The sequence below is a fragment of the Miscanthus floridulus genome, chromosome 1 (assembly GCF_019320115.1).
Source record: "Miscanthus floridulus cultivar M001 chromosome 1, ASM1932011v1, whole genome shotgun sequence".
Classification (NCBI taxonomy): domain Eukaryota; kingdom Viridiplantae; phylum Streptophyta; class Magnoliopsida; order Poales; family Poaceae; genus Miscanthus; species Miscanthus floridulus.
In genome coordinates, this window is record NC_089580.1 from 176,564,570 (window position 1) to 176,589,644 (window position 25,075).

Consider the following 25,075-nt stretch of genomic DNA (forward strand, 5'->3'; position numbering starts at 1 on the left):
TCACCTGTTAGTGTTCCCACACCTTTCAGGCATGTTTCTTTTCCATCAACTCATATAAAGGGGGTCAGCTACTGCATTCCATGGTACTCTTGTTGATCATCCATGTTTCTTTTGTTTTGTTCCATTATTACCAGATATAGCATGTTGGTCATCCGTGTTTAGTACTGTACTGGTCAGTTTTCTTAAAATTGCTCTATGTTGTGGCTATGTTTTTGTCAAGTAAGTATGTCATCGAGACTTGAATTTCTCCATGTTGTTCCTACCTATTTGTCAAGCAAGCATGTCATCCAGACTGATTGGTGTTTCAGAGTGCACTTTCAAATTTTGCAATATTTAGTTGAGTCATCTGATTTCAGGATGAAGCATACACAATGTTTGTCAAGCAAGAGTACATCTGATGCTAGATTGTGCCTAAAGAGTAGCAGGTTTGGAGTCCTCTTCCCTCCTCTTTTAATCTGACTAACCATTTTGCATGATCAATCATATAACAATCAGGTTATCGAAGTGAACTGTGATTACAATACAAATTACAGGTACAGAAACTGAACTTCATTGCTTGTAAGAAGTACTTTTACTGTTGATACTTTGTAGCTTAGGCATCAAATGCAAATTAGGATTCAACACTCAGAGAGATTACACATATGTATTTGCATCAAGTTTGTAATTTTTCTTTCTGTTGCGAAGCTGATATGCTTCATTTTTAATTGAACATGGTAATAGTTTTGAAGCCAACCTGCATGTCATGGCTTATGCTGTACTATAAAAATCGAAAATCTGCTTGTACCTAGCCTGTGCCTGTTTGTTGTTTGTAGTCTGTGAAAGAGGTGAACAATTCCTTGCAATGTATAGTTGGAACTATCGGTTTGTAGCTGCTCATTATAGTATGCTTGCTTGCTACATACTTACATCAATGTCATTGTAATCAGTCTTGTTCTTCCTGGTAATTTCTTCTGGCCGTCATGCATTCGCATTACAAATTGAATGTAACGATCTACTGGTAGCTAACAGGAATTGGAGAAGAACTAGGCTAAGAACAGAACAGGAATTGGTAGGCGCGGCAGAGAACCGCAAGATATTTCTATTCAGTTATGAGTTCTATTCAGGTTCGATGCCGCTTTCGGTTACAAGCCATGGCATATATCTGCCGACGGCCACACACGCACACCTACTGGCCAAGGCCCATGAGCATGCCGAGGCCCATGAGCACGCCGAGGCCCAGCACATGCCCGGGTCATGACATTCCCTCCCGCTTAAGCAGCAGCTTGCCCTCAAGCTGTGATTCAACATGAAAGATTTTCTTGGATACCCGTAGCCTTCATGGGTCTTCAATCATCAGGTTGTAAAACTGAAGCTTGCTGTAGCATGCATGGGGGCATGCCAGAACTGCAATGACTGGAGGAGCATTCCCATCACAGGCCAGCATCCCCTTGTAACCAGAAAGCAACGTCAAGTTTACTTAGCTGGCATCTTGTTCTCAGCAGCTCGACTGGTGGCATATCATCATCCACAAACATAGCTGCGCCTTTGATATAGAGCTGTTGTCCATGCTGCTGTCGCTGCAACCTCTGTGAATTTCCCAATTTATATTGTTGAAGCAGCTGCTCTTGCTGCTTTATTAAAAGCGCACTTGCATAAGCAGTATTTGGGAGAGGATTGGAATTGTCCTTCACTGAAGAATTCTCCGTCATGTCAAGAAAAATGAAGATCAGATGCTCCAGAATAGTACTGCAGTACTCTGATCCCAGCAAATGAAACTCATTGACCGCCTGCTGATCACCCTCGGCCATCAGAAATTTCAGCAAGCACTTGCTCTTGATTACTAGTTTTGCATTGCCATGAGCTCAGCAACTTTCCAACATCTCCCTTTAGCTGTACACAGCAACAAGCACCAGACAAGAATTTGCTCCCAGTAGTAACAATTGTTTCCGACGGCCACACCACTCTTGTCTCCAAACAAACATTGCTGTCTGATTGATTGTATTTTGAGCCAACAAGACATAGCTTCTGGAAACTGAAGTTCTGTCAACTTGGAGCAACTCATTTCTCATTCCTGTAGGTGGTGGCCACGGTTTTAGCTCCGAAATACACAGAGAAGGCAATCCTGTAAACTGCAAGTGAACTTGTCTTTGCTGCCAAAACTCATGTAGATTCAGAAATGGCTGGATAGTTTCCAGAACTGAGCTCCCTGACAAAGCAGATGGAGGCCAAGAGATTGTCAACAACACAAGCACATCAGACTGACTGTACTGGTTTGCATCTGATAAAGCACCTTCACCAGCACCCATTCTCAGCTTACAGAGGCTTCTTTTGGAATACAGTAACAATATTGCTTCTGGTTCAATGTCCATCCCCAAATAGTAGAACTTGAATGCCATGTCACACTCCTGTCTGAATGCCAGATCAACCTGTGACTTGATCATGCTTCTTCTACCAGCAAAGTGTATTTTATTCCAATAGCTTTGTATTGTCAGATTTTGCATGAGAGTGTACTCCAGCAACACTCCATTTTCGGACATTTGGAATTAGCAAAGTGAAGGGCAGCCGCCGCTCCTCCTCTTCCTTGCACTCGCACAGCTCAACAATCTCCATTGACAACCTTCTCAGCTCATCAGAAATATTAGGATTTGCTCTAGTCTTCAACAATAACTGAATGAAGGTGGTATACTCTCCATAACAGCTCCCTGCAGATACAAGCATGGTGTAGAACTTTGTGTCCAGCTGAATGAGAAGCCTCCCCATCCTTGAGGTAAGCCTTCCGAAACTGATCCCTGGAGGCAGGCTTGCCTGCATAGAGAGACACTGAGAAATGTGCGGCGTCCTGGTCAGCAGCAAGGGCAGTGAAGCACCACGGCCGGACGTCATGGCACTGCACAGGGAGACGAACAGAGGGTAGCTCGGCATTGCGTCGAACACCTTCAGGGCAGCACTGGGGAGGGCGGCTAGCTTGCTCGAGCCTGCTGATGTGGTATCCTCGGTGTCGCTGCAGATGACGGTTGTCGCTGACGTGCTGGTCGTCAGCTTGGGGGAACGCGGCCATGGAGACGACCGTAGCGGGCGCGACGCAACCGAGGAGCTTGAGGACGGAGTGCGCCATCTCCGCGGCTGTATCGATGGAGACGAGCGCGTCCCGGTCGAACTCGAAGGCGAAGTACTCACTATCCATGGGGCTACGACAGAGACGAGCCACGTCCTGATCGAGTTCGAGGGCGAGATTGCGCTAGAGCTCGTCCTCGTGGACGAAGATGGAGCGCGTGGTGCAGGCGGCGAAGTCGACGACGGATGCACCCGCTTGGCGAGCCGCGAACGGTGCTGCATGAGCTCGCGCGCAAGCCCGCCTGGCTGCGGCGGCGGTACAAGCCTTCGTGTAACACCCGCAGCCCCGAAGACGGCCCGTGCTGGCGTGCGGCTCCCTCGTCGGCCGTCTTGGTGATCTTCTTCGTTGGAGCGAGGTATGGCGGCGTCGGCACCCGGAAGGAGATGGCGACTGCGGTGATGGGTGGAGTCGACGCGGTCGTCGGTGCGGATGGCGTGGGCACTACTTGCGGTGGTGCACGCCGATGAAGGGGTCTCCTGGCCGACGGCAAGAGAGAGGAGTGCCCCATCATGCTTCTTGGTGGTCTTCTTCGTCGCCATGAGGTACGGAGGCGACCAAGCCGCTGTCGACGAAGGAGGCGGTGCAGTAGTCGGAGTCGAGGTGAACCCGATCGGTACGCCGAAGAGGAGTATGGGCGCGGCCGGGGGCGCTGCAGGCGTGGATGGCGCGGTTGGGGTCAAGGTCGCCGGTGGAGTGGGTGAAGCGGACGCAGCAGAGGTGAATCCGATCGGTACACCGAAGAGGAGCACGGGCATAGCCGAGGACGTTGTAGGCGTGGACGGCGTGGTCCGGGTCGAGGTCGCCGATGGAGTGGGTGAAGCAGAGGGCGTCGACGGCCGAATCGGTGACGATGCAGAGGCGCGACCCATTGCGGCCAGCTTCTCCTCCGCGTACTGCCTCAACTCCGCCATCCTCTGAGAAAGGGAGGCGATGCTGGCAGCGAGCGAATCGGCGGCGGCGGATGGCGGTGTAGGCGCTGATGAAGCCATGGCACCCGAAGGTCTCAGCTGGTCCGTGCGAATTCGTCGAGCACGATGAACAAATTTGGGGAAAATTTTGGGGCTCCAAAATCAAAGGCTCTGATACCAAATGTAACGATCTACTGGTAGCTAACAGGAATTGGAGAAGAACTAGGCTAAGAACAGAACAGGAATTGGTAGGCGCGGCAGAGAACCGCAAGATATTTCTATTCAGTTATGAGTTCTATTCAGGTTCGATGCCGCTTTCGGTTACAAGCCATGGCATATATCTGCCGACGGCCACACACGCACACCTACTGGCCAAGGCCCATGAGCATGCCGAGGCCCATGAGCACGCCGAGGCCCAGCACATGCCCGGGTCATGACATTGAAGAGTTTCTGGGCCCCATTTTTTTTTCTTTGGTCCCGAAACCATGCCGCTGACTAACAGGTGTTTTCATATTGATTTTCCCAAAGGGTTTGTTGATGTCCAGGCTAGCAAATTCATAGGCCCTATGCCTCTCTTGTTGCTGCCAGTGTGGGAGAAGTTTTTCTGAAATTGATTCAATCGGGTTGTTGTACTCGTGCTTGTGCTCTGATTGTTCAGTGCTAACGAGGGTTGATTAAACTTAGGTGGTGTGACATATGCATGTGTTATGCAGTAGCGTTGATTTTTTGGAGAAGAATTGTCTACCATAAATTCGCTTGATTGAACGGTTTTAGCATAGTTCTTTAAGTTTGACAAGTGGGTGGAGAGGGGCGAGGGGCATGCGATCCTCTCCAGCTTCAAGTTGTACAGTGAGTTTCACGAGCTGGGGTTCAAAACCTTCTTGCTCAAGGGCAGAAGCGAGGGGCACCAGGGCGTCACGGTGGAGAATATGAAGAAACAGGGTTTCCATGATTGGGACAAGCAAACTCAGGTACACCCCTGTCTTAGCCCTCTCAAAGTTCGAAAGTAAGGCCCTCTAGTGCCATTAACATTGACACAAACTTGTCCCCCCTTGACAGTTTGCATCACCCAATTAATCCACCTATCAGGGAAACCCTTCCCTTGCAAAACTTCCTCAAGGAAGTCCCATCTCACCGTGTCATAGGCCTTTTCAAAGTCTATTTTTAGGATTAAGCCCTACTTCTTCTTGTGACTCAGCTCATGTAATACCTCATGAAGGATAACCACTCCTTCTAGTATGTTTCTCCCTTGAATAAAACCAGATTGATTAGGACCAATAACCTCCTTGGCTACTGGGGTAAGCCTGCCTATGAGTACCTTAGTGAAAACTTTATAATCAACATTCAGCAGACAGATAGGCCTGTATTGTTTGATAGTGGCTGCATCTTTGACTTTGGGTACTAAAGTGATCACTCCATAATTCAATCTCTTAATGTCCAAGAAATCTACAAACATTTTGTAATAGTTGTCTTTGATATTGTCCCAAAATTGTTGGAAAAAACTAGCCCCATATCCATTTGGGCCTGGTGCACCATCTTGTTTCATATCAAAAACTGCCTGCTTAATCTCCTCCATGGAGAAAGCTTTCACCAGTTGTTGACAAGTTGCTAGTTTTTTTTAAATACTACTTGCAACATGTATATATTTGGTATAAAATTATTATTTATATGATTATTTATTAATATAAAGTTGTTGTTTACTGTGGTTTTTTTAAAACATCAAGATAGTTTATAGATGTTTTAAAATTATTGTTCACACGACTTGAAACAATGCAAAATTCTTAACAATGTATTTTGTAGGAAGCTTGCAACAGGGTGCTGTAGTGGGCTTTGAAGGCCCAACCCAAGAAAGAAACTGGGACCACCGAGTATAGGGTTCCTTTTCATCCTATACATCTCTCCCGCTCAGATCTCCTGAGAAATCCCCTGACTGCACCTCCTCTCCACCTGTCCCCCTCTTCCCCTACATATGCAAACTAACACATACTCCCTCTGTCCCTTAGGCCTCGTTCGATTGGGTGGTGAACGATTCCAGTCTCTGGCTTCCTTCTATAATTTACGAAGCATGGGAAACGTTCCGGCTCGGAACGGCTGGGAACAGTGCTAACCGAATGGGGCCTTAATGTGTGTTGTTCTGGGTTTTGGCCCAGGAATCAAGAAAGTTGGCAAAAATGCTAGACACCCCTAGAAAGTACGGAGTAGTATTCATCGGCTGCATTTTAAGTACAATGGACATGTCATTTAATGCAACATTTTTTAAATTTTTTACTAACATTTGCTGCCCTACGGTTGTGTCAGGGGCAGTGGCGGAGCGTGCAGCCCAAGCAGAGGGGGGGGGGGCATTTTGCAAGCATGTGCTGAATAAGAAGACACCTTGTGGCAGTCCGAGAGCTTTGTAGGCTGGCAAGAGCTCTATTGCGGCATGCCAAGTGCAGAGCCATCTGCGGTGAGAGATGTATAGCCACGGAGACACTGCCACTCTGACGAAGAAAAACAGAAGGGAGAAATGGATACTGAATGTGGATTGCGTTGTTTGCCATGCCTACGGATGGACTGATTGCTTACTAGCTGCCAGACTCTGCACTATTATTAAGTCATGGCTTTGTATTTGTATTTCTATTCCCTCTTAACAGTATATGGACTTTAGAAAATTTCCAGAACCAAGGGGGGTCATGGCCCACTATGGCCCCCACGTAGCTTCGCCGTTGGTCAGGGGGGACCGGGGAAGGGATAAAGCTGCTACGGGCGCTGACCGCTTTATGTGATGAGCCTGCACCTATGCCAGCGACACATATTAAGGGACAACGCTACCATCCCAGAACAACACATATTAAGGGACGGAGGGAGTACACGTTTTAGTTACTGAAGGACCGGAAACGGCGACCAGAGGGGGGGGTGAATGGGAGCCTCAAATTTCTTCCGAAATCTTCAACCACTGTCCCAACATCAATCCCCAAAAAGCATTCACGAAAGACTTGATGACCACGACCCTAGAGAAGGGTGGATACTCCCTCAGAACACAACGGGTCACCACAGAGCAAACGGAACAAGGATCGAAGCCCAAACGAGCAAACTCCCAAAATAAAACAGCACTGCTCCTGCAAATATCGGACACGTCCGGTATGATATCGGACACGTCCGGTATTTTCAGCAGCAAGCTGACCAAAAGAGAAAAATCCGAAACCCCATCAAACGGTGTCCAAAAATCATGAAACTTTAACCATAGCTCTTTAGACACCAAGGGAAGATCTCCACAAAATTTCAGCTCAAAACTCCAAAGTGAGAAATATCGGACACGTCCGGTATGATATCGGACATGTCCGGTATGAACGAGCAGTTTCTCGGGAAAAATTAAATCAAGCCATAACTTGATCAAATCAACTCCAAATGACTTGAAACTTTGCACAAGAGTTCACAAGCGGGTAGAAAGGCAACCTCTAAAAGATCATAGCCCGAGACAAACTCTAACTCCGTGAATCGAAGGAATTAAAGAAAACCCCAAAAAATAGGTCAAGAACTAAAATTGCCCGGATCTGCGATCTCGTGAGGAATTAGTGGATTTCCTTCGGTGGAAAGCTTCTACTCATGTCACTGATCGATCCAAGGCAACAAGAACGAACCGAAACCATCCCAAATCGAAGAAACGAGAGGGGAAACAAGAAGGGACAAAAGGAGCTCGTGAAGAACACCAAAATCACATCAAGAACACAACTAAATCATGAATCCCGGAGGACATACGGTGGTTACGGCCACCGATTCCTTCAAAACCAAGTCACAATTTGAGTTGTGGACCTCTCTCATACATGGAAGCAAACTAGAGGAAGAAACCCTAAAGGAGAAAATGAAAACTGGAGGAGGTGAGGAAGATGGGGCTCCCTCATCCTATTTAACAGGGCTATTACACATTCCCAGTTTTGCCCCTGGATACAAATGAGTTGAACCGCTAAGCCCAAGGGCGTTGTTGTCCAACCCGGTGTAATCTTGATCCGACGGCCACCGCGCCTTCTCATCGGTAGCTTCGCCTCGACGTGAACTCCCCAATGCCGCCACGTGCCGTCCGTCCCTCCTCGGAACCTCCGCCCGGGTTTTGAGGCCCAAACCCGTAAACCGTCCATCCGATGGTTTTGAGGTCCAAACCATCAAACCGTCCGCGAGTAGCGTACTCCATACGCATCCCCCGCCATCCGACGCGTGTCACCACCGTCCTCGACCGGCCGGCCCGCCAAGTCCTCCTGAGCCTCGCTCGACTCACGCGTCCGCCGTCTTGACCCAGTCAACACCGTCACCCCATGTCTTCTTGCACTTGTTGATGTCCCAAGTGTCAGCCACCGCGGCTAGTCACCCGGCCTCTGGGTCCCTCGGTCCAAGCCTCACGTCCGTCCTTCACCGCCCCCGGTCCGTCGGCACGGCACGTCCTCCTTGACCTTCACCTCGCCATCGACCACCGCATCCGAGCTCCACACCTGCACAACACAAGCCAAAAGACATGTCGCACACATAGCTTTCGCCATGGTAGGGTTAGTCACCACTCAACCTACTTCGTGGATCACATTGACAATCACTCATCACAAAACGAACACACAAGGGTACTTGTCAACCTTGTGTTCGCAATCTCCCCCTTGATGAGTGCATTGTCAACACCAATACACGAACAGCTTGAGCAAAAGAAAAAGAAGAAGAAGAGAAAAGAAAGAACTCACCCAAATGACCAAAAGCCAAAGAAAAGCCAAGAACCGGGTCATTTGAAAATGAGCAAAACTTGGTCCCCAAAGACATGGGCAACGGCTCGACGCAACCAAGTAAAACAAAGCTAGCCCTCAAGAAGAAGCAACGGGCTCAACACCACTAGCAAAGCTCGAAAAACCGAAAAACTGCTAGACCCTCCAGAAGAGGCAAAGACTCAACACATCTAGCAAAACACCTCAAATGCAACTCCCCCTGAACAAGTGCAATCTCTCTCAAATGAATGCATATCTCTCAACTTTAGGTGAAATTGGAAGTTTGAAATTGGAAGTTTCTTCCCTTTGTGAGTGTGGAAAACTTCTCCCCCTTGTTGACACATGCACTTATCAAGCTAGAGCCCAAAGATTGCATCTCCCCCTCAAATCATGCTATGAATGCAGAAATGCACGAATGCAGAAGCTTCAAGATTATAGTAAGTAGATTGAAAAGAGGCTCTAGTTGATGCTGTCATGTATATATAGCAACACATACAAGTGCTAGCAAATGCTCAAAGTGACCAAATGAGACGAAATATGGCATTTAAGCAATTTTGATTAAGTTTGAGCAATTTTAAAAGAGGGTTCACCACCAAAGGAGCACATAGCAAAAATAGACAGGAGATCGACCTTGTGCTACACATGTATGCAAAGTGAACTACCCCAAACAAAGTTCACACATCATGTCATGAGACAAACTTGTGATTTGATCAAATTTTAGACACCAATTGAAATTTATCAGAGTTATGCAGCTTATTACCAAAGTTTGTCAGACAAGTGTGTGTGCGGGAGGTTATCTGTGCCATCAAAACCTGACTTAGCGACCATATCAAGCCTATGCCAAAGGCAATCAGAAGCTTAAGACAATGATCTCGGTATCCATTACAGAGCTCAAGTTCACCAATAAGTGCAATTTGGAGCTGTCTCGATACTCTGACATAGGATAGTACAGACCCATCCCGATCTTTTCAAATCACTTAGTTTGATTTTCAAGTTTTAGCACATATTCAAGTTTCTCAAGCAAGTGTGTAACTCAAGGTATGAGCCGTAGCAACTAAGCATATATATGAAGCAAGAAAAAGATCTCGACACATTCTACACATGCTAGTGCCACAAGTAGTGGTGAACACATTTCATGTTTCAACAAGTTTTAATCAAGTTCACAGTTTGGAAAACAAGCTTAGCTCATAACATGTATCAATTGATCAAAAGGAGCCTAAGCCAGAAGCACATCATAGTATATCCATAACATCCCCAACAAGAGCATAGTGTCAATCTAGCTACTATAAGGATGAAGCTCAGGATGCAATATGATACATGATGATATGATATGCAAGAATGATATAAAAACAAAAACAAAGGCTAAACTACAAAGAAAAGCAAAACTAGAATACAACAACCAAAGTTCCCCTCTTCTAAAAAGGGAAACAAACTCCAAGTTCCCCTCGCAAGCGAGCAAATTGGGCTTGGTCAAGAGGCTTTGTAAAGATGTCTGCAAGCTGGTTTTGGGTGGTTACATGGATGAGATCAATGTCGCCTTTTTCATAGTGGTCTCGGAGAAAGTGGAAACGGACTTCGATGTGTTTGGTTTTGGAGTGAAGCACTGGATTCTTGGCTACACTTATGGCACTGGTGCTGTCACAAAACAAAGGCACTCGCCTAAACTCTAACCCAAAGTCTCTCAGAGTAGCTATCATCCAAAGCAACTGGGAACAACAAGCAGCAGCAGCAACATACTCAGCTTCTGTGGTGGATTGGGCAACGCTAGACTGCTTGCGAGAAGACCAAGACACAAGAGAAGATCCAAGAAACTGACAAGTCCCTGAAGTGGACTTCCTCTCAACACGACAACCAGCATAATCCGCATCAGAATACCCACAAAGAGAAAGAGAGGAGGAGGCTGAAAACCAAAGACCAAACTCAGGTGTGAAACGAAGGTACCTGAGGATCCGCTTGATGGCTTGACGATGAGACGTGCGCGGCGAAGACTGAAAGCGCGCGCACAAGCAGACTGCGAACTAGATGTCCGGTCTCGTCGTCGTTAGGTACAGCAGGGACCCGATCATGCTTCGGTATTCCTTCTGGTCCACGGCTTCTCCCTCCTTGTCCTCATCCAGGGCCGTCGTGGTTGACATGGGCGTCGAAAGAGGCTTGGCCTCACCCATATCAAATTTCTTGAGCACGTCCTTGGTGTACTTGCCTTGGTGCACGAACGTCCCCTCATGAGTTTGCTTGATTTGCAGCCCGAGGAAGAAAGTCAATTCACCCATCATACTCATCTCAAATTCCCTGCTCATAGTATCTGAAAACTTGGCAACAAGAGCATGAGAAGAGCCACCAAAGATTATATCATCCACGTATATCTGAACCAAAAGGATATCTGTGCCTTGCTTGAGGAGGAACAAAGTCTTATCTACGGAACCCATCATAAAACCCTTATCAAGCAAGAAAGCTTTTAAACGCTCATACCAGGCTCTCGGGGCTTGTTTCAAACCATACAAGGCTTTGTGGAGTTTAAAAACATGGTTGGGGTACTTTGGATTTTCAAAGCCAGGGGGTTGCCTCACATAAACCTCTTCCTCTATGTACCCATTCAAGAAGGCGCTCTTCACATCCATCTGATACAGCTTGAACCCTTTCGAAGCTGCAAATGCTAAAAGAATCCTAATGGCTTCTAGACGGGCAACAGGAGCAAAGGTTTCTTCATAGTCTATTCCCTCTTTTTGGCAAAAACCCTGAGCCACTAATCTCACCTTGTTTCTCACCACCACCCCATCCTCACTCTGCTTGTTCTTGTAAACCCACTTTGTACCTATGGGGTGGCACTCTGGTGGAGGTGGAACTAAAACCCACACTTGGTTCCGCTCAAAGTTCTCTAACTCCTCGTGCATAGCATTAACCCAATCGGCATTAGATAGTGCGTGTCCAATATCTCGAGGCTCAAAAGAAGCTACGAAAGCAGAATGAGCGAAATGGGAAATATGATAAGACTTGGAACGCGTTACCCTTTCGTCGATGTCGCCGATCATGGTCTGAGGAGGATGGCGTCGCTGGATATGTCGAGGTGCACCCAAAGACGAAGTCGCCTCCCCCTCATCCACAGCTGGGGCCTCCTCAGTCGATTGAGGAAGTGGCTCGCACGGACCCCATGAAGTAGAGGTGGAGGGCTCGGGGCCGTGAGCCGAAGTGGTCGAAGCTGGCTCGATCGGGGCAGCTGGTTGAGATGGCTTGGGATCATCCCAATCGATGTCATCGTCATCCTCAACGAAAATGCTGTCACCCATCTCTTCATCACCTGCACGTTCAAAGACAGAAATAGAAGAGGGCATGGTTTCGTCGAAGGTGACTTCACAAGTCTCCACGACATGGTTAGTCTCAAGATTAAGCACACGGTACGCATGTGAATGAGAAGCGTAACCGAGGAATATACCGTCCGAAGATCTAGATTCAAACTTGTCAAGATTACCTTGCTTAAGAATGAAGCACCTGCAACCGAAGACTCGAAAATGACTCACTTTGGGTGGACGCCCAAACCGCAACTCGTAGGATGTCTTCTTTAAGAAAGCACGAAGAAAAATGCGGTTTGAAACATGGCAGGCGGTGTTGATGGCTTCGGCCCAGTAACGCCTAGGAGTCCTATGCTCATCGAGCATCGTCCTGGCCATTTCAACCAAAGTCCGATTTTTGCGCTCAACAACACCATTCTGCTGAGGGACATAGGGCGAAGAAAACTGATGTTCAAGACCCAAGGAAGCACAGAAGGTGTCAAACTGAGAGTTTTTGAACTCAGTGCCATTGTCACTGCGAATAGCTCGTATGGCATTCTTTGGTAACTCAGTTTGCAACCTCAAGATCAAGTCACGAGCATGAGAAAACGCTTCGTCCTTGCCCTCCATGAAAAACACCCAAGAATAACGAGAAAAATCATCCACGATCACAAGAACGTACCACTTCCCTCCCTCTGACCGAACCCGAGCCGGACCAACAGTGTCCATATGGAGTAGCTCACCGGGTCTCGTGGTCATGACCTGAGTCACTGGAGGATGGGAAGCAGCCACCATCTTTCCGTGGCGACAGGGATGGCATACCAGATCCTTCTCAAACTTAAGTTTGGGCAATCCTCGGATCATGTCAAGAGAACTCAACCTCACTAGGAGATCGAAGCTCAAGTGACCAAGTCTCCTATGCCACTTCCACAAATCAGAAGAAGATCCAGCAACCAAACAGCGAGAAGAACCGAAAGACTGAGAGAAATCAGCTCTGAAAACTCGGCCAAAAGGAACAATCTGACAAACTAGATGTCCCTGAGAATCGAGCACACGAGAAAGTCCAGTCTTAAAGCGCACCTCAAACCCATCTTGAAGGAGTTGCGAAACAGAGAGCAAATTGAAATGCAGGCTTGAAACCAAAGCAACGTCCTTCAAGATAAAAGACTCATTGACCCGAATGGTCCCACGAGACAGCACCTTACCTTTGCTATTGTCCCCAAATGTGATGTACTCCTTGTATTGCATGGGATCGAGGCTGGAGAACCATTTGGAACTTCCGGTCATGTGGCGCGAACAGCCGGAATCAACTAGCCATGTGTTCTCCAGGCCTCCGCTCTGCATCAATAGAAAGACAGGGGGTGAGCAAATGGCACAACACTGGGGTTAGTGAAATGAGGGGAATACCAGTGTTGAGTCATTTGCCCTAGAAAAGTGTTAGGAAAAACACCATACATGCCATGTCCCATTAGAGAGAAGCGATCACCACGTGGGGGAAAACGTGGTCCGCTAGGAGTGTGGGACTGAAAGCCACCGTCGCGAGGTCCAGAGTCATATAGATCATGACTTGGGCCACGCCGGGCACGACCACCACGTGGTCTCGCCACCTGAGGCCTAGCACCTTGAGGCATTGCACCTCTAGGCCTAACACTGTGCCTCTGAACAGGCGGTACATGTACGCCATGGGGAGGACGGTACATGTTCCGGTTGTTCAACTCGTACTCGCGCCGCTCATCTCTCTTCCTCCTAAAGCAAAAACTCAGCCAAATGACCATCTCTATGGCAATAGTCACAGTGGTACCTCACCTCTCTCTTGGATGGTGGTTGACTCACTCTCTTGTGGATGTGGTTCACTCTCTGAGGCTTTTTGGCTTTAGGAAGGGGTGCACTAGAGATGTTGGGTAGAGTATCGAGTGAGTTCCGAAAGTGGTTCGGTTTGGGAACCCAAACTTGCTTGGATGGTGGAGCTTTTGGTGGTTCTTCAAACACACCATCTTTGATCATAGGCTTGGTAGACTCTGGTGGAGGGATCTTGATCAATTTGGGAGTGTTGGTGGGTTTCTCACTTGGGTTCAAACCACTATGTTCACCAACCTTGCCATAGACATGCTCACCCTTCCCACCTATAGCAAAGCCTACTCCCGATGAGTCAGTTCCCCGCCTGAACTGGCTCACCATCATGCCCAACTGAGGCTCACTGCACGACACCCAGCTCAAGATGGACCAAAGTTGTGTGTTTTCTTCCTCGGTTCCCATCTTGTCATGCCTACAGGACTCAAGCTCCAACACCAAAGCTTCACATCGAACACATGTAGTGGTGGTGCTATCTGAGTTGGCCTTCTCAAACTCAGCAAGTTTGGCAACCTTCTCTGTCAACTCAGATTGCAAGCCTGAGCAGGACTTGCATGCACCGAGCAACCCAGAACGAGACTTCAGCTCATCACATTCATCAAGCAAAACAGCATACTTGGATTGCAAGTCAGAGAGGTTAGACATGTGTATAGCGCACTCATCGCACTCCTCCTCCTCTGACACCACTACACCACTCTTGGCAAGCTCCAACTCCTTCAAAGCAACCTCTAGCTGGTCCTTAAACTCTTTTCTCTCGCGGGCAGCACGCTTAAGCAACTTATCTTGACTCATCAATGTATCATTCATAGTATCAAGCTCAAGCATAAGTGAGTCAAGTGTGGGCGGTACCTCATTTTCGTCGTCGTCGACGTCGACGTCCTTTTTGAGCTTTGCTCCACCGTCAACTGCCATAGTGCAAAACCCACCACGGTTTGCACCGGCAACAAAGCAGAGACCGTTGAGCTTGTCCTCGCGCTTCTTCTCGGACTCATCGTCGGTCGAGGGAGAAGAAGAGTGATCATCGTTGGAGTCGTCGTCGAGGTCGCTGAGGGAGGCGAGAAAGGCGCGTTCTTGAGCTTTGGCCTTCCTGCGGTACGCCTTCTTGATCGCCTCCTTGTCGAAGCCGCCCTTGGCCTTGTGCTTGCCGGAGGTGTAGTCGCGCTTATCCTTGCGCTTGCCGGAGTCGTACTTGTTGGTGAAGGGCTTCTTCTTGGGGCAGTGCGCGACGAAGTGGTCCGGATCTCCACATCCATAGCATCCCTCCTTTGGGCCACCACTGCGTCGGTGGTTCAAACGGTTGTTGTGAAACCGAGAGAACCGACTGATGACGAGTGCCAACTCATCATCCCCAAGAGACTCCAGCTGCTCCTCTGTGACTGACATCAAGCACGACAAAGAGAAAGAAGCTTGTGAAGGGTTAGTCAAAGAACTTGAACCACTACCTGAGACCAAAGCCATGGTTGGTGCGGAAGGATTCTTGAGCTTGGCTTGGGTTTGGTAGTCGATCTCTGTGGACTTGAGCTTGCTGAAAAGCTCGTCGACGGTGAGGGTGTCGTAGTTGGCGGACTCGATGATCGCCGACACCTTCACATCCCATACCTTTCGATCAAGGGCATAGAGAAGCTTGAGTGCCCTCTCATGATCACTATAAGGTAGGTTGGCCTTGTTCGCTTTCATTTTGTTGACGATAGTCTGAAAGCGGGAAAACATGGCATCGATGGACTCGCCATCAAACTGAGAGAAGTTCTCGTACTCGCGCTTGTACGTCTCGTAGAGTCTGGTCTTGACCTGTGCGGTCCCCTCGTGATAGCTCTGAAGCCTCACCCAGATCTCTCGAGCTGTAGTACAATCGGAGACACGCTCGAACTCAGAGAGCGAAAGACTCGAGAAAAGCACACTGCGAGCTTTGCTATTTGCGTTGTGCCGATCCTTGTGATCCTGGGTGGTACGGGCCGCGACAGGGAGCACAACGTAAGTAGCATCCTCGCAAATTTCCCAGACGAGCTAATCAATCCCCTGGAGATGCGCAGACATGCGGATCTTCCAATAAGGATAGTTGGACCCATCAAAGTGCGGTGGTTTGCCGGAACCACGCTCCATGTCGCCTTCGTGGATCACGGACCGATTAAGGTGGAATGATCCTTAACCGGCTCTGATACCAATTGAAGGACCGGAAACGGCGACCAGAGGGGGGGGTGAATGGGAGCCTCAAATTTCTTCCGAAATCTTCAACCACTGTCCCAACATCAATCCCCAAAAAGCATTCACGAAAGACTTGATGACCACGACCCTAGAGAAGGGTGGATACTCCCTCAGAACACAACGGGTCACCACAGAGCAAACGGAACAAGGATCGAAGCCCAAACGAGCAAACTCCCAAAATAAAACAGCACTGCTCCTGCAAATATCGGACACGTCCGGTATGATATCGGACACGTCCGGTATTTTCAGCAGCAAGCTGACCAAAAGAGAAAAATCCGAAACCCCATCAAACGGTGTCCAAAAATCATGAAACTTTAACCATAGCTCTTTAGACACCAAGGGAAGATCTCCACAAAATTTCAGCTCAAAACTCCAAAGTGAGAAATATCGGACACGTCCGGTATGATATCGGACACGTCCGGTATGAACGAGCAGTTTCTCGGGAAAAATTAAATCAAGCCATAACTTGATCAAATCAACTCCAAATGACTTGAAACTTTGCACAAGAGTTCACAAGCGGGTAGAAAGGCAACCTCTAAAAGATCATAGCCCGAGACAAACTCTAACTCCGTGAATCGAAGGAATTAAAGAAAACCCCAAAAAATAGGTCAAGAACTAAAATTGCCCGGATCTGCGATCTCGTGAGGAATTAGTGGATTTCCTTCGGTGGAAAGCTTCTACTCATGTCACTGATCGATCCAAGGCAACAAGAACGAACCGAAACCATCCCAAATCGAAGAAACGAGAGGGGAAACAAGAAGGGACAAAAGGAGCTCGTGAAGAACACCAAAATCACATCAAGAACACAACTAAATCATGAATCCCGGAGGACATACGGTGGTTACGGCCACCGATTCCTTCAAAACCAAGTCACAATTTGAGTTGTGGACCTCTCTCATACATGGAAGCAAACTAGAGGAAGAAACCCTAAAGGAGAAAATGAAAACTGGAGGAGGTGAGGAAGATGGGGCTCCCTCATCCTATTTAACAGGGCTATTACACATTCCCAGTTTTGCCCCTGGATACAAATGAGTTGAACCGCTAAGCCCAAGGGCGTTGTTGTCCAACCCGGTGTAATCTTGATCCGACGGCCACCGCGCCTTCTCATCGGTAGCTTCGCCTCGACGCGAACTCCCCGATGCCGCCACGTGCCGTCCGTCCCTCCTCGGAACCTCCGCCCGGGTTTTGAGGCCCAAACCCGTAAACCGTCCATCCGATGGTTTTGAGGTCCAAACCATCAAACCGTCCGCGAGTAGCGTACTCCATACGCATCCCCCGCCATCCGACGCGTGTCACCGCCGTCCTCGACCGGCCGGCCCGCCAAGTCCTCCTGAGCCTCGCTCGACTCACGCGTCCGCCGTCTTGACCCAGTCAACACCGTCACCCCATGTCTTCTTGCACTTGTTGATGTCCCAAGTGTCAGCCACCGCGGCTAGTCACCCGGCCTCTGGGTCCCTCGGTCCAAGCCTCACGTCCGTCCTTCACCGCCCCCGGTCCGTCGGCACGGCACGTCCTCCTTGACCTTCACCTCGCCGTCGACCACCGCATCCGAGCTCCACACCTACACAACACAAGCCAAAAGACATGTCGCACACATAGCTTTCGCCATGGTAGGGTTAGTCACCACTCAACCTACTTCGTGGATCACATTGACAATCACTCATCACAAAACGAACACACAAGGGTACTTGTCAACCTTGTGTTCGCAGTTACATAATCTTGCTTTGCTATTGGATAAACTGCCTTTTCTCTGCTATTTGAACTAAAATTATTTCTGCAGAAAATATTAGATAGTATTCCTTCTGTTCTATATTGTCTAAATTATAAGTCATTTTTGTTCTGATCAGGTGTATAGATACACCATGTAATATATATTGATAAACGACTAACAATTTGGAACGGAGAGGGTAGATTTTATCATCTAATCTAAGTTGTACTTTAGAACTGCTTGGTTGATGGAGTTTTATTTGTGGGCCTGCAACTTAATGTCCCATTTCTGAACTTAATAGACCTCTTATCATTTTGATTTAAGCTGTTTTTGCACCGGAGCTGTTTTGCTAATTAATATACATATCTTTACTTAACATGAACATGTACAGAGGGAATGCTGAAACAAGTACGAATGGAATTGTGCAAGCTGGCAAGGAAGAGCTTCGAAGGGAGGGCGTGCAATCTCAACTTAGTAAAGTTCACGGAACAAGCCGCAAGTGCAGAGAAAGACATGGCCGTTGCCGGGGTTTAAAGTGACAACCCACATGGGACTGGGACTAGGGCGCGTTTGAACGGTGTCCACAAGCTGCCGCACCGAATCTTTGGCCGCGCCATAACTGCTGCGCTGAAATCGGCCGCCGCACCTCCGGCACATGTTTTTACACCCAAAATGCACTAGAAGACCACGACAGGGCTGCGGCATGCCCGGCAGTGAACCAAACACATGCCGCAACTGCGGCGCTGAAGTTGCGGCACGGCGTGGCATCTTTTGGACGTAAACCAAACGCTCCCATATATTTGTGTGGTCTGTTATGATTCCGAAATCAGTGTGTGACGGTCATATGTAGATTCCAGTGTGTGCTCTTTGGATTATGTTTCATCTTGTCTTGTGTTTGCTTTATTAGAGTCGAGAATTATGTCAACTTGAACTTATTTGCTCCCATCACCAGTTCATCTTGGTTGTATATGAGGTGGCTAAAATTTTAATACAGAAGATCTTAATGGTGCGCGTGAGATTGCTTGATCGGTTAAGGATTTTCTATATTTTCCACATGCCAGTTGAATCGATAACGTGATCATTATTTCGTTGGTCATCGGCACTGAGAAGCTCCACCATTAGAAACCGCGCCGGCGGTCTTTGGCTGATTGGCTGACAGCTAAAATTCGCCGCTAACACCTGATGTTAGTTTCGCTTGCATTTTCATCAAAAGTGCACTTAAATCACACACACAATTTGGTGAGGTCAGCCTGATACACGTACTTGCGTCATTTGGTAATACATGCACGTGCACAGCTGCATGATATCGTTTTAGAAAACATTAATAATAAGAGATCTTTTACAATGGTTGGAATCATTTCCTATCGCCTCTCATCGCCTCCGTAAAATAGCCATTTTTATTGTTTTTATTGGTCGAAGGGCAATATCGTCATTGCGCGCTCTTCTCGCAGCTTGATGTCCATTTCAACACGGTGAAGCATGACCACACTATCTATTTCTTCAGGCTCATGCTCCATCCTCTGTTCTAGCTCGTAAGGTGTGCAATACAAACTGTAAGGAAATGAGGGTGTTATAGTCCGAAACAAATAAAAGGCAAGAAAACTACATTGAACAAAGGGATTATAAGTTTACTTGAGATTTGCTGGCCCACAACTGCACTCCACGTAGTTACCAGCAGTCAGTGCATAGGTTCCATTTGCCACAAGCATTCCATAGTCCGAAGCAGAGTTAGGAAATGCTGAGGCGCAAGCTAATGAAAGAAACAAATTGTTGTCATTAGAAAGGAAGTACTGATCAGCGGAGAGGACGACACAATTAGAAATTATCCTTCTCAACTATCATTATTGAACCAATCATTATTCAACCTGATGACACATGGACCAAGCTACAAAGTGCTTGGTCATATTTCTACCTATTCTTTTAACCATATGCACTCAGTTCAGTCCCAAACCCAAAAACTTCTGACGATAAGCTCCAAGACCATTCCCACAGCAATTGAACAGATGCAAAAGTTCCCTATGGCAGTGAGAACCTGGATAGTGAAACAACAGATGTTCATCACGTCATAAATTTACCAATGAATTAATCTGTCGACAACAAAGGAGCTATCGAAATGTGATCAGCAAGTATGCTAGCTACTGAACCTTTTGCACTCAGGATGAAGCTGCTGATAAAAGAGAGAAGATAATGCCAACCGAAAACTGTAAAATGACAGTAAAGCTAGTAAATGGGCTGCTAGATAGAACTAAGTAAGTTTGCAGGCTTCAGACAGCCCACACTGTTGCTCTGACTACTAAGTAACAGTCACATGCAGTTTGGACAAAACACAAATGACATGATTTTAATGGGGGATATTCTATACTTTACTGGGATGGGGCACCATTTATAGTCACTGACTTTATTCTTGAGCTACAGTTTAAAAAGAAACACACAGCAAAGGTATTGGAAGCAAGATGCAATACAAAGTTAGGCAATAAAATATAGATAAGTGTGGTTTAGGGTTTAGGGTAATCATCTCTATAGAAGTGCTGAACATAAAAAGAGGGTGCAAGCAACAATATACATTTTCTATGTTGGTAGATCTTTTTAAAACCCAAGCCTGGTGCTTTACAGTATATTCTTGACAAGTCTACTATAATACTCCCTCCGTTTCAAATTGTACATCATTTTGGCTTTTATAATTGCTATGTATCAGAGTAAAAAGAACTATGAATCTAGAAAAGCCATGCTCTCAAGGCCTTGAAAGTGGCACCGGTACCTGTTGGTTCAGATGACCTGAAAAATAAACAAACATTAGAAGATGAGCTGCTTCATTTGGAAGAAAAACAATATGCAATTCCTATCAAACAAGTGCCTGACAGAAGCATAAGACAATAAGGAAACGAATGTACACCATACAGATCATGATGTTATAGGTTTGATCCCATCCATGCTGAGATGCAGGGGTGATGACACCAATGGAATTGGAAATAAATATAGTATCATCTGAACCAAAAGAGCTGGCAAATATTCAGAGTTCAGAACCGAGACATGTAAAATGCCAAGGTAACAGGCAAGACAAGTTTAAGCGATATTATTCATATAGGTAACTGAATCAACTGTTTAAATCATCCCATGTGGAACAACCAATATGAAAAGGGACATACTCAGTACATGACAATGTTTAATTAGAAGAAAAAAACACTTGGGTGTCATATTGGCATATTCATATTTCTATACAACAATTCGGTGACTTATCTATGCAATCATGGACCTTTAGACAACATAGTTTCATGCAGAGGACAAACAAGCTATAGCAATTCTTATTCACTTAAGTATCACTATTTGTTGCTTTATAACAATGATGCCATAGTTTGCTTGCTTGTCTTAGCCTGCAGACTTCAACCGAAAGCAAGCAATGCAAGCAGCAGAGGAAGAGGAGAGCAGCAGGTGTGTACCATCTGGCCGTTGGTGAGGAGCGGCACATTGGGGACGGGGCTGAAGCCGGGATGCGCGTCCCCGCCGTGGTCGTAGCTCATCTGCGCCCTGAGCATGGACTCGGCGACGTCCTGCGGGTCATCGTCGTGCCCCGCGCCGCTATCCTGCAGGCCGAACTCACCCTCTAAGTCATCGACGCCGTGTCCTCGTCGCCCTCCACACGCGAGTAGCCCTCGCGTCGCTCGTACTCGTAGCAGGCGCGGCAGTTGGTGGTGGGCACCGGCTTGCCGAGCCCTCCCTCCAGCTTCGCCACCACGGATCACCGCGTCCGTGGACGCGCACACCTCGCCACCCGTACCCCCCCCCCCCCGGGTAGCGGGGACGGCCGCCGCCGCCGCAACCGGGAGCGCAGTCACCGCCGCGGCCTCCACATGCTCGGTTGGGGAGCTGAGGACTGGTGAGAAGGGGTTGGGCCCGGATGTCGACGGAGACGATGCAGGAGCGGCGCAGCACGCCGAGGTCCTCCCGTGGATGGATCAACTGCGGTGGACGGCGACGGCACAGAGACAGAGAATACAGAGACGACGGCGAATGAACCCTAACAAGACAAAAATATTCATCTTTTTTTAAAAGCAAATATTCACTATAGTACTTAAATCATACATCCCAACTATACTACTCAAAATATTATTTTTACAATTGTGGATTTACTGTTTTACCCTTGATTAAAAAAATAACTACGAAAAAAGAATTATCATTCTTTTATTTGAAATCCTAATCCTCTCAACTTTGGAGGCGTTGGGAGGCGTTACCGTACATATAGGCCCACCGACCATAGACACATCTAACGCCTCCCGACGTCTCCCTCATTGACGCCTCTCAACGTCTTCCCTCATATGGACCCACCAATCATAGACACATCTAACGCTTTACCTTCCCAACCATAGTAAAAAAGTTCTAAGAATAATGCATCTGTCAATTATCAAAGATCACGTGCGAAAATCCACTAGTTTCATCTGCTACGTGCCCGTTACGAATGATTAAATAAAAGATTCAGCTAGAACGAATAGATCAGCAGAGAGGGAGCTCTTTGATGAACAAGGCTTTATTGTGCGAAGCCAAATAACGTTATGTTGAGCAGCAACGCTATATTTGTGTTGGTGCAAGTGCAAGTTACATTAGTCAAGTGGAAAGTTATGTGTCAGCCTAAGAACCAGGGAGGTCTAGGGATACAGAATTTAGAGATTCAAAATAAATGTTTGCTCAGTAAGTGGTTGTTTAAGTTATTAAATGAGGATGGGCTGTGGCAAGAATTATTAAGAAATAAGTACATTAAAAATAAGACTCTTGGAAGCTGTGAAAAGAAACCAACGGACTCGTATTTCTGGAAAAGCCTTATGAATATTAAAGATAACTTCATGGAGTTAGGACATTTTAATGTCAAAGATGGGACACAAACCAGATTTTGGGTTGATACTTGGCTGGGCAACAAACCTCTCAAAGATAGATTTCCTGCGTTGTTTAATATTGTAAGAAGAAAACAAGACACTATAGCTACAGTCTTGAGTTCCCCGGTACTAAATATCTCATTTCGGAGACATTTGGTGGGTGCGAACTTAACAAATTGGCATCGAATTATAGCTTCTTTACAACAGATTAACTTACTACAGGAAAGAGATGTGTTTGTATGGAATTTAAATGCCTCTGGGGCTTTTACAGTCAAGTCTATGTATGCTGCATTAATTAACAATGGGGTGAGAGTGTCGTAAGATATTTGGCAAACAAAGCTGCCAATGAAAATAAAAGTTTTCATGTGGTATCTAAAAAGAAGAGTGATTCTAACCAAAGATAACTTGGCTAGGAGAAATTGGAATGGAGACAAAAGTTGTTGTTTCTGCCATTTTTCAGAGACAATTCACCATCTCTTTTTTGATTGCTTTTATGTCAAATTTTTGTGGCGCTCTATACATATACTTTTTGGGATATCACCTCCCACAAATATAGATGATTTGTTCTATCATTGGTCTAAATTGGGAAACAAAAAGTACAATACATTGTTATTAACAGCAGCTTCCGCACTTCTTTGGGCAATCTGGATAACAAGGAATGAGGTGGTTTTTGACAAATGCAAACCAAAATCTCTTTTGCAGGTACTATTCCGAGGAACGCACTGGCTTCGTCATTGGGCAAACTTACAGCGGCATGAAGATCTTAAAGATCAAATGATCTCTGTGGCACAACACCTAGAGACGTCGGCTTTACATTTCTTTGGTTTCAATGGTTGGCTTTCACAAAGGCATGTTGGTTTTGTTTAATCAAAAACTTTTTACCTGTTCCGTTAGTTGTGTGTGTGGTTGTAAGTTTTACTTCAGCCGAACTTTGTGCCCAGGTTGGAGTCAGTAATAATTGGTCTGATTCTATCATTGATAGATGAAGCCGGATATTTTATCCTTTATCTCAAAAAAGTTACATTACATGTCACACGCAGGTCATTACGCTGTCACACACAGTTCATTACTACGCTGTGCAGCAATATGTTGACAGGCAAAAAAAAAAAAAACACTTCAGCAGTTTAGAAGAGATAATCGTGTAACATCTGATAATCTAATCTTATAACACCATCCTGTTCACTATTCCTCGTCCTGCGAATGAACAGACAATACGATCATATTAGGTCCAAGTTATTGATACGAGTATGCACAGATAAAATAAAATTTAGAAAATCAGAGCTAACTAATCTACACAAAATATCTCTTTTTATTTCTTTATAAATTTTTATTTGTTGTTTCAAAAGTTATGATTTCGAATTCTCTCTTTTTTTATTATTTCATTACATTGATGCTTTTATCGCATTTTTTTATGATGTACTAAAAAACAAGTCATTCTATGAATTTCTAAGAATCCTAAAATGATTATTCATAGAATGACACGTATTTATTCACATAGTGTCATAGTGACTGCTGGACAATAACTTACATCCTCATCAGGCTGCCACCACTTGTCCCATTGTTCCATTGCCCTCTCATCAATGGGAGTTGAACTGCAACAAAAAGCAAGATTACAAAATAATAACGACCAGACAAGTCTAGCCCCCATCTTTCAACCATGAAACTGTCTCAATGGCCGGCGGGCACTTATAACTAAGTTGATGCGGTGGAACCAGTTTGGTCATGGCAAATTTGAATATTGAACTTGGCCAAAGTGTGACTCAACCCACCAGCCACCAGGTGGATGAGTCTACTAACACCGGTAGAGAACAGAGCTTTACTCCCGGTGGAGAACCCCTTTAGTCCTGGTTCTCCATCCGGGAGCAAGCATCCGGGACTAAAGAGGGTCCTTTAGTCCCGGGTCAGGAACCGGGACTAAAGGAGGACCTTTAGTCCTGGTGGGTAACACCAACCGGGACTAAAGGTGCCTCCTGACATGCCACGATGGCCGACACCTTTAGTCCCGGTTGGTAATACGAACCGGGACTAAAGGTTTTTTTCTTTTTTCTTTTCTTTTCATTTTTTTGTTTTCTTTTCAAAATAGGTTTTCGAAGTCGTATTGTACGCTGATAATTATACATTTATACGCGCGTATAGTATGTTTCGATTCAAGCACAATGAACGTATTAAATCACACAATACAAGCATAGAAATATATATATATATATATATATATGTATGTATATGTATATGCATGCATGCATATGTGTATTTTACATTATATTATTTCATGTGCATATATTACAAAAATATTGCATTACAGTTGTTGTGATATAACAAGTTTTCTCTCATCCTCTAGCTTGGCTTCCATGGCAGTGTTGGGTCGAAGTAGAACTCGCCCTTGGAATCGATGACCTGCTCATTAAAAAATCCGGCTATAGACTCTTGAATTGTTTTGATTTGGTCTTGCCGTATGACCTTTTC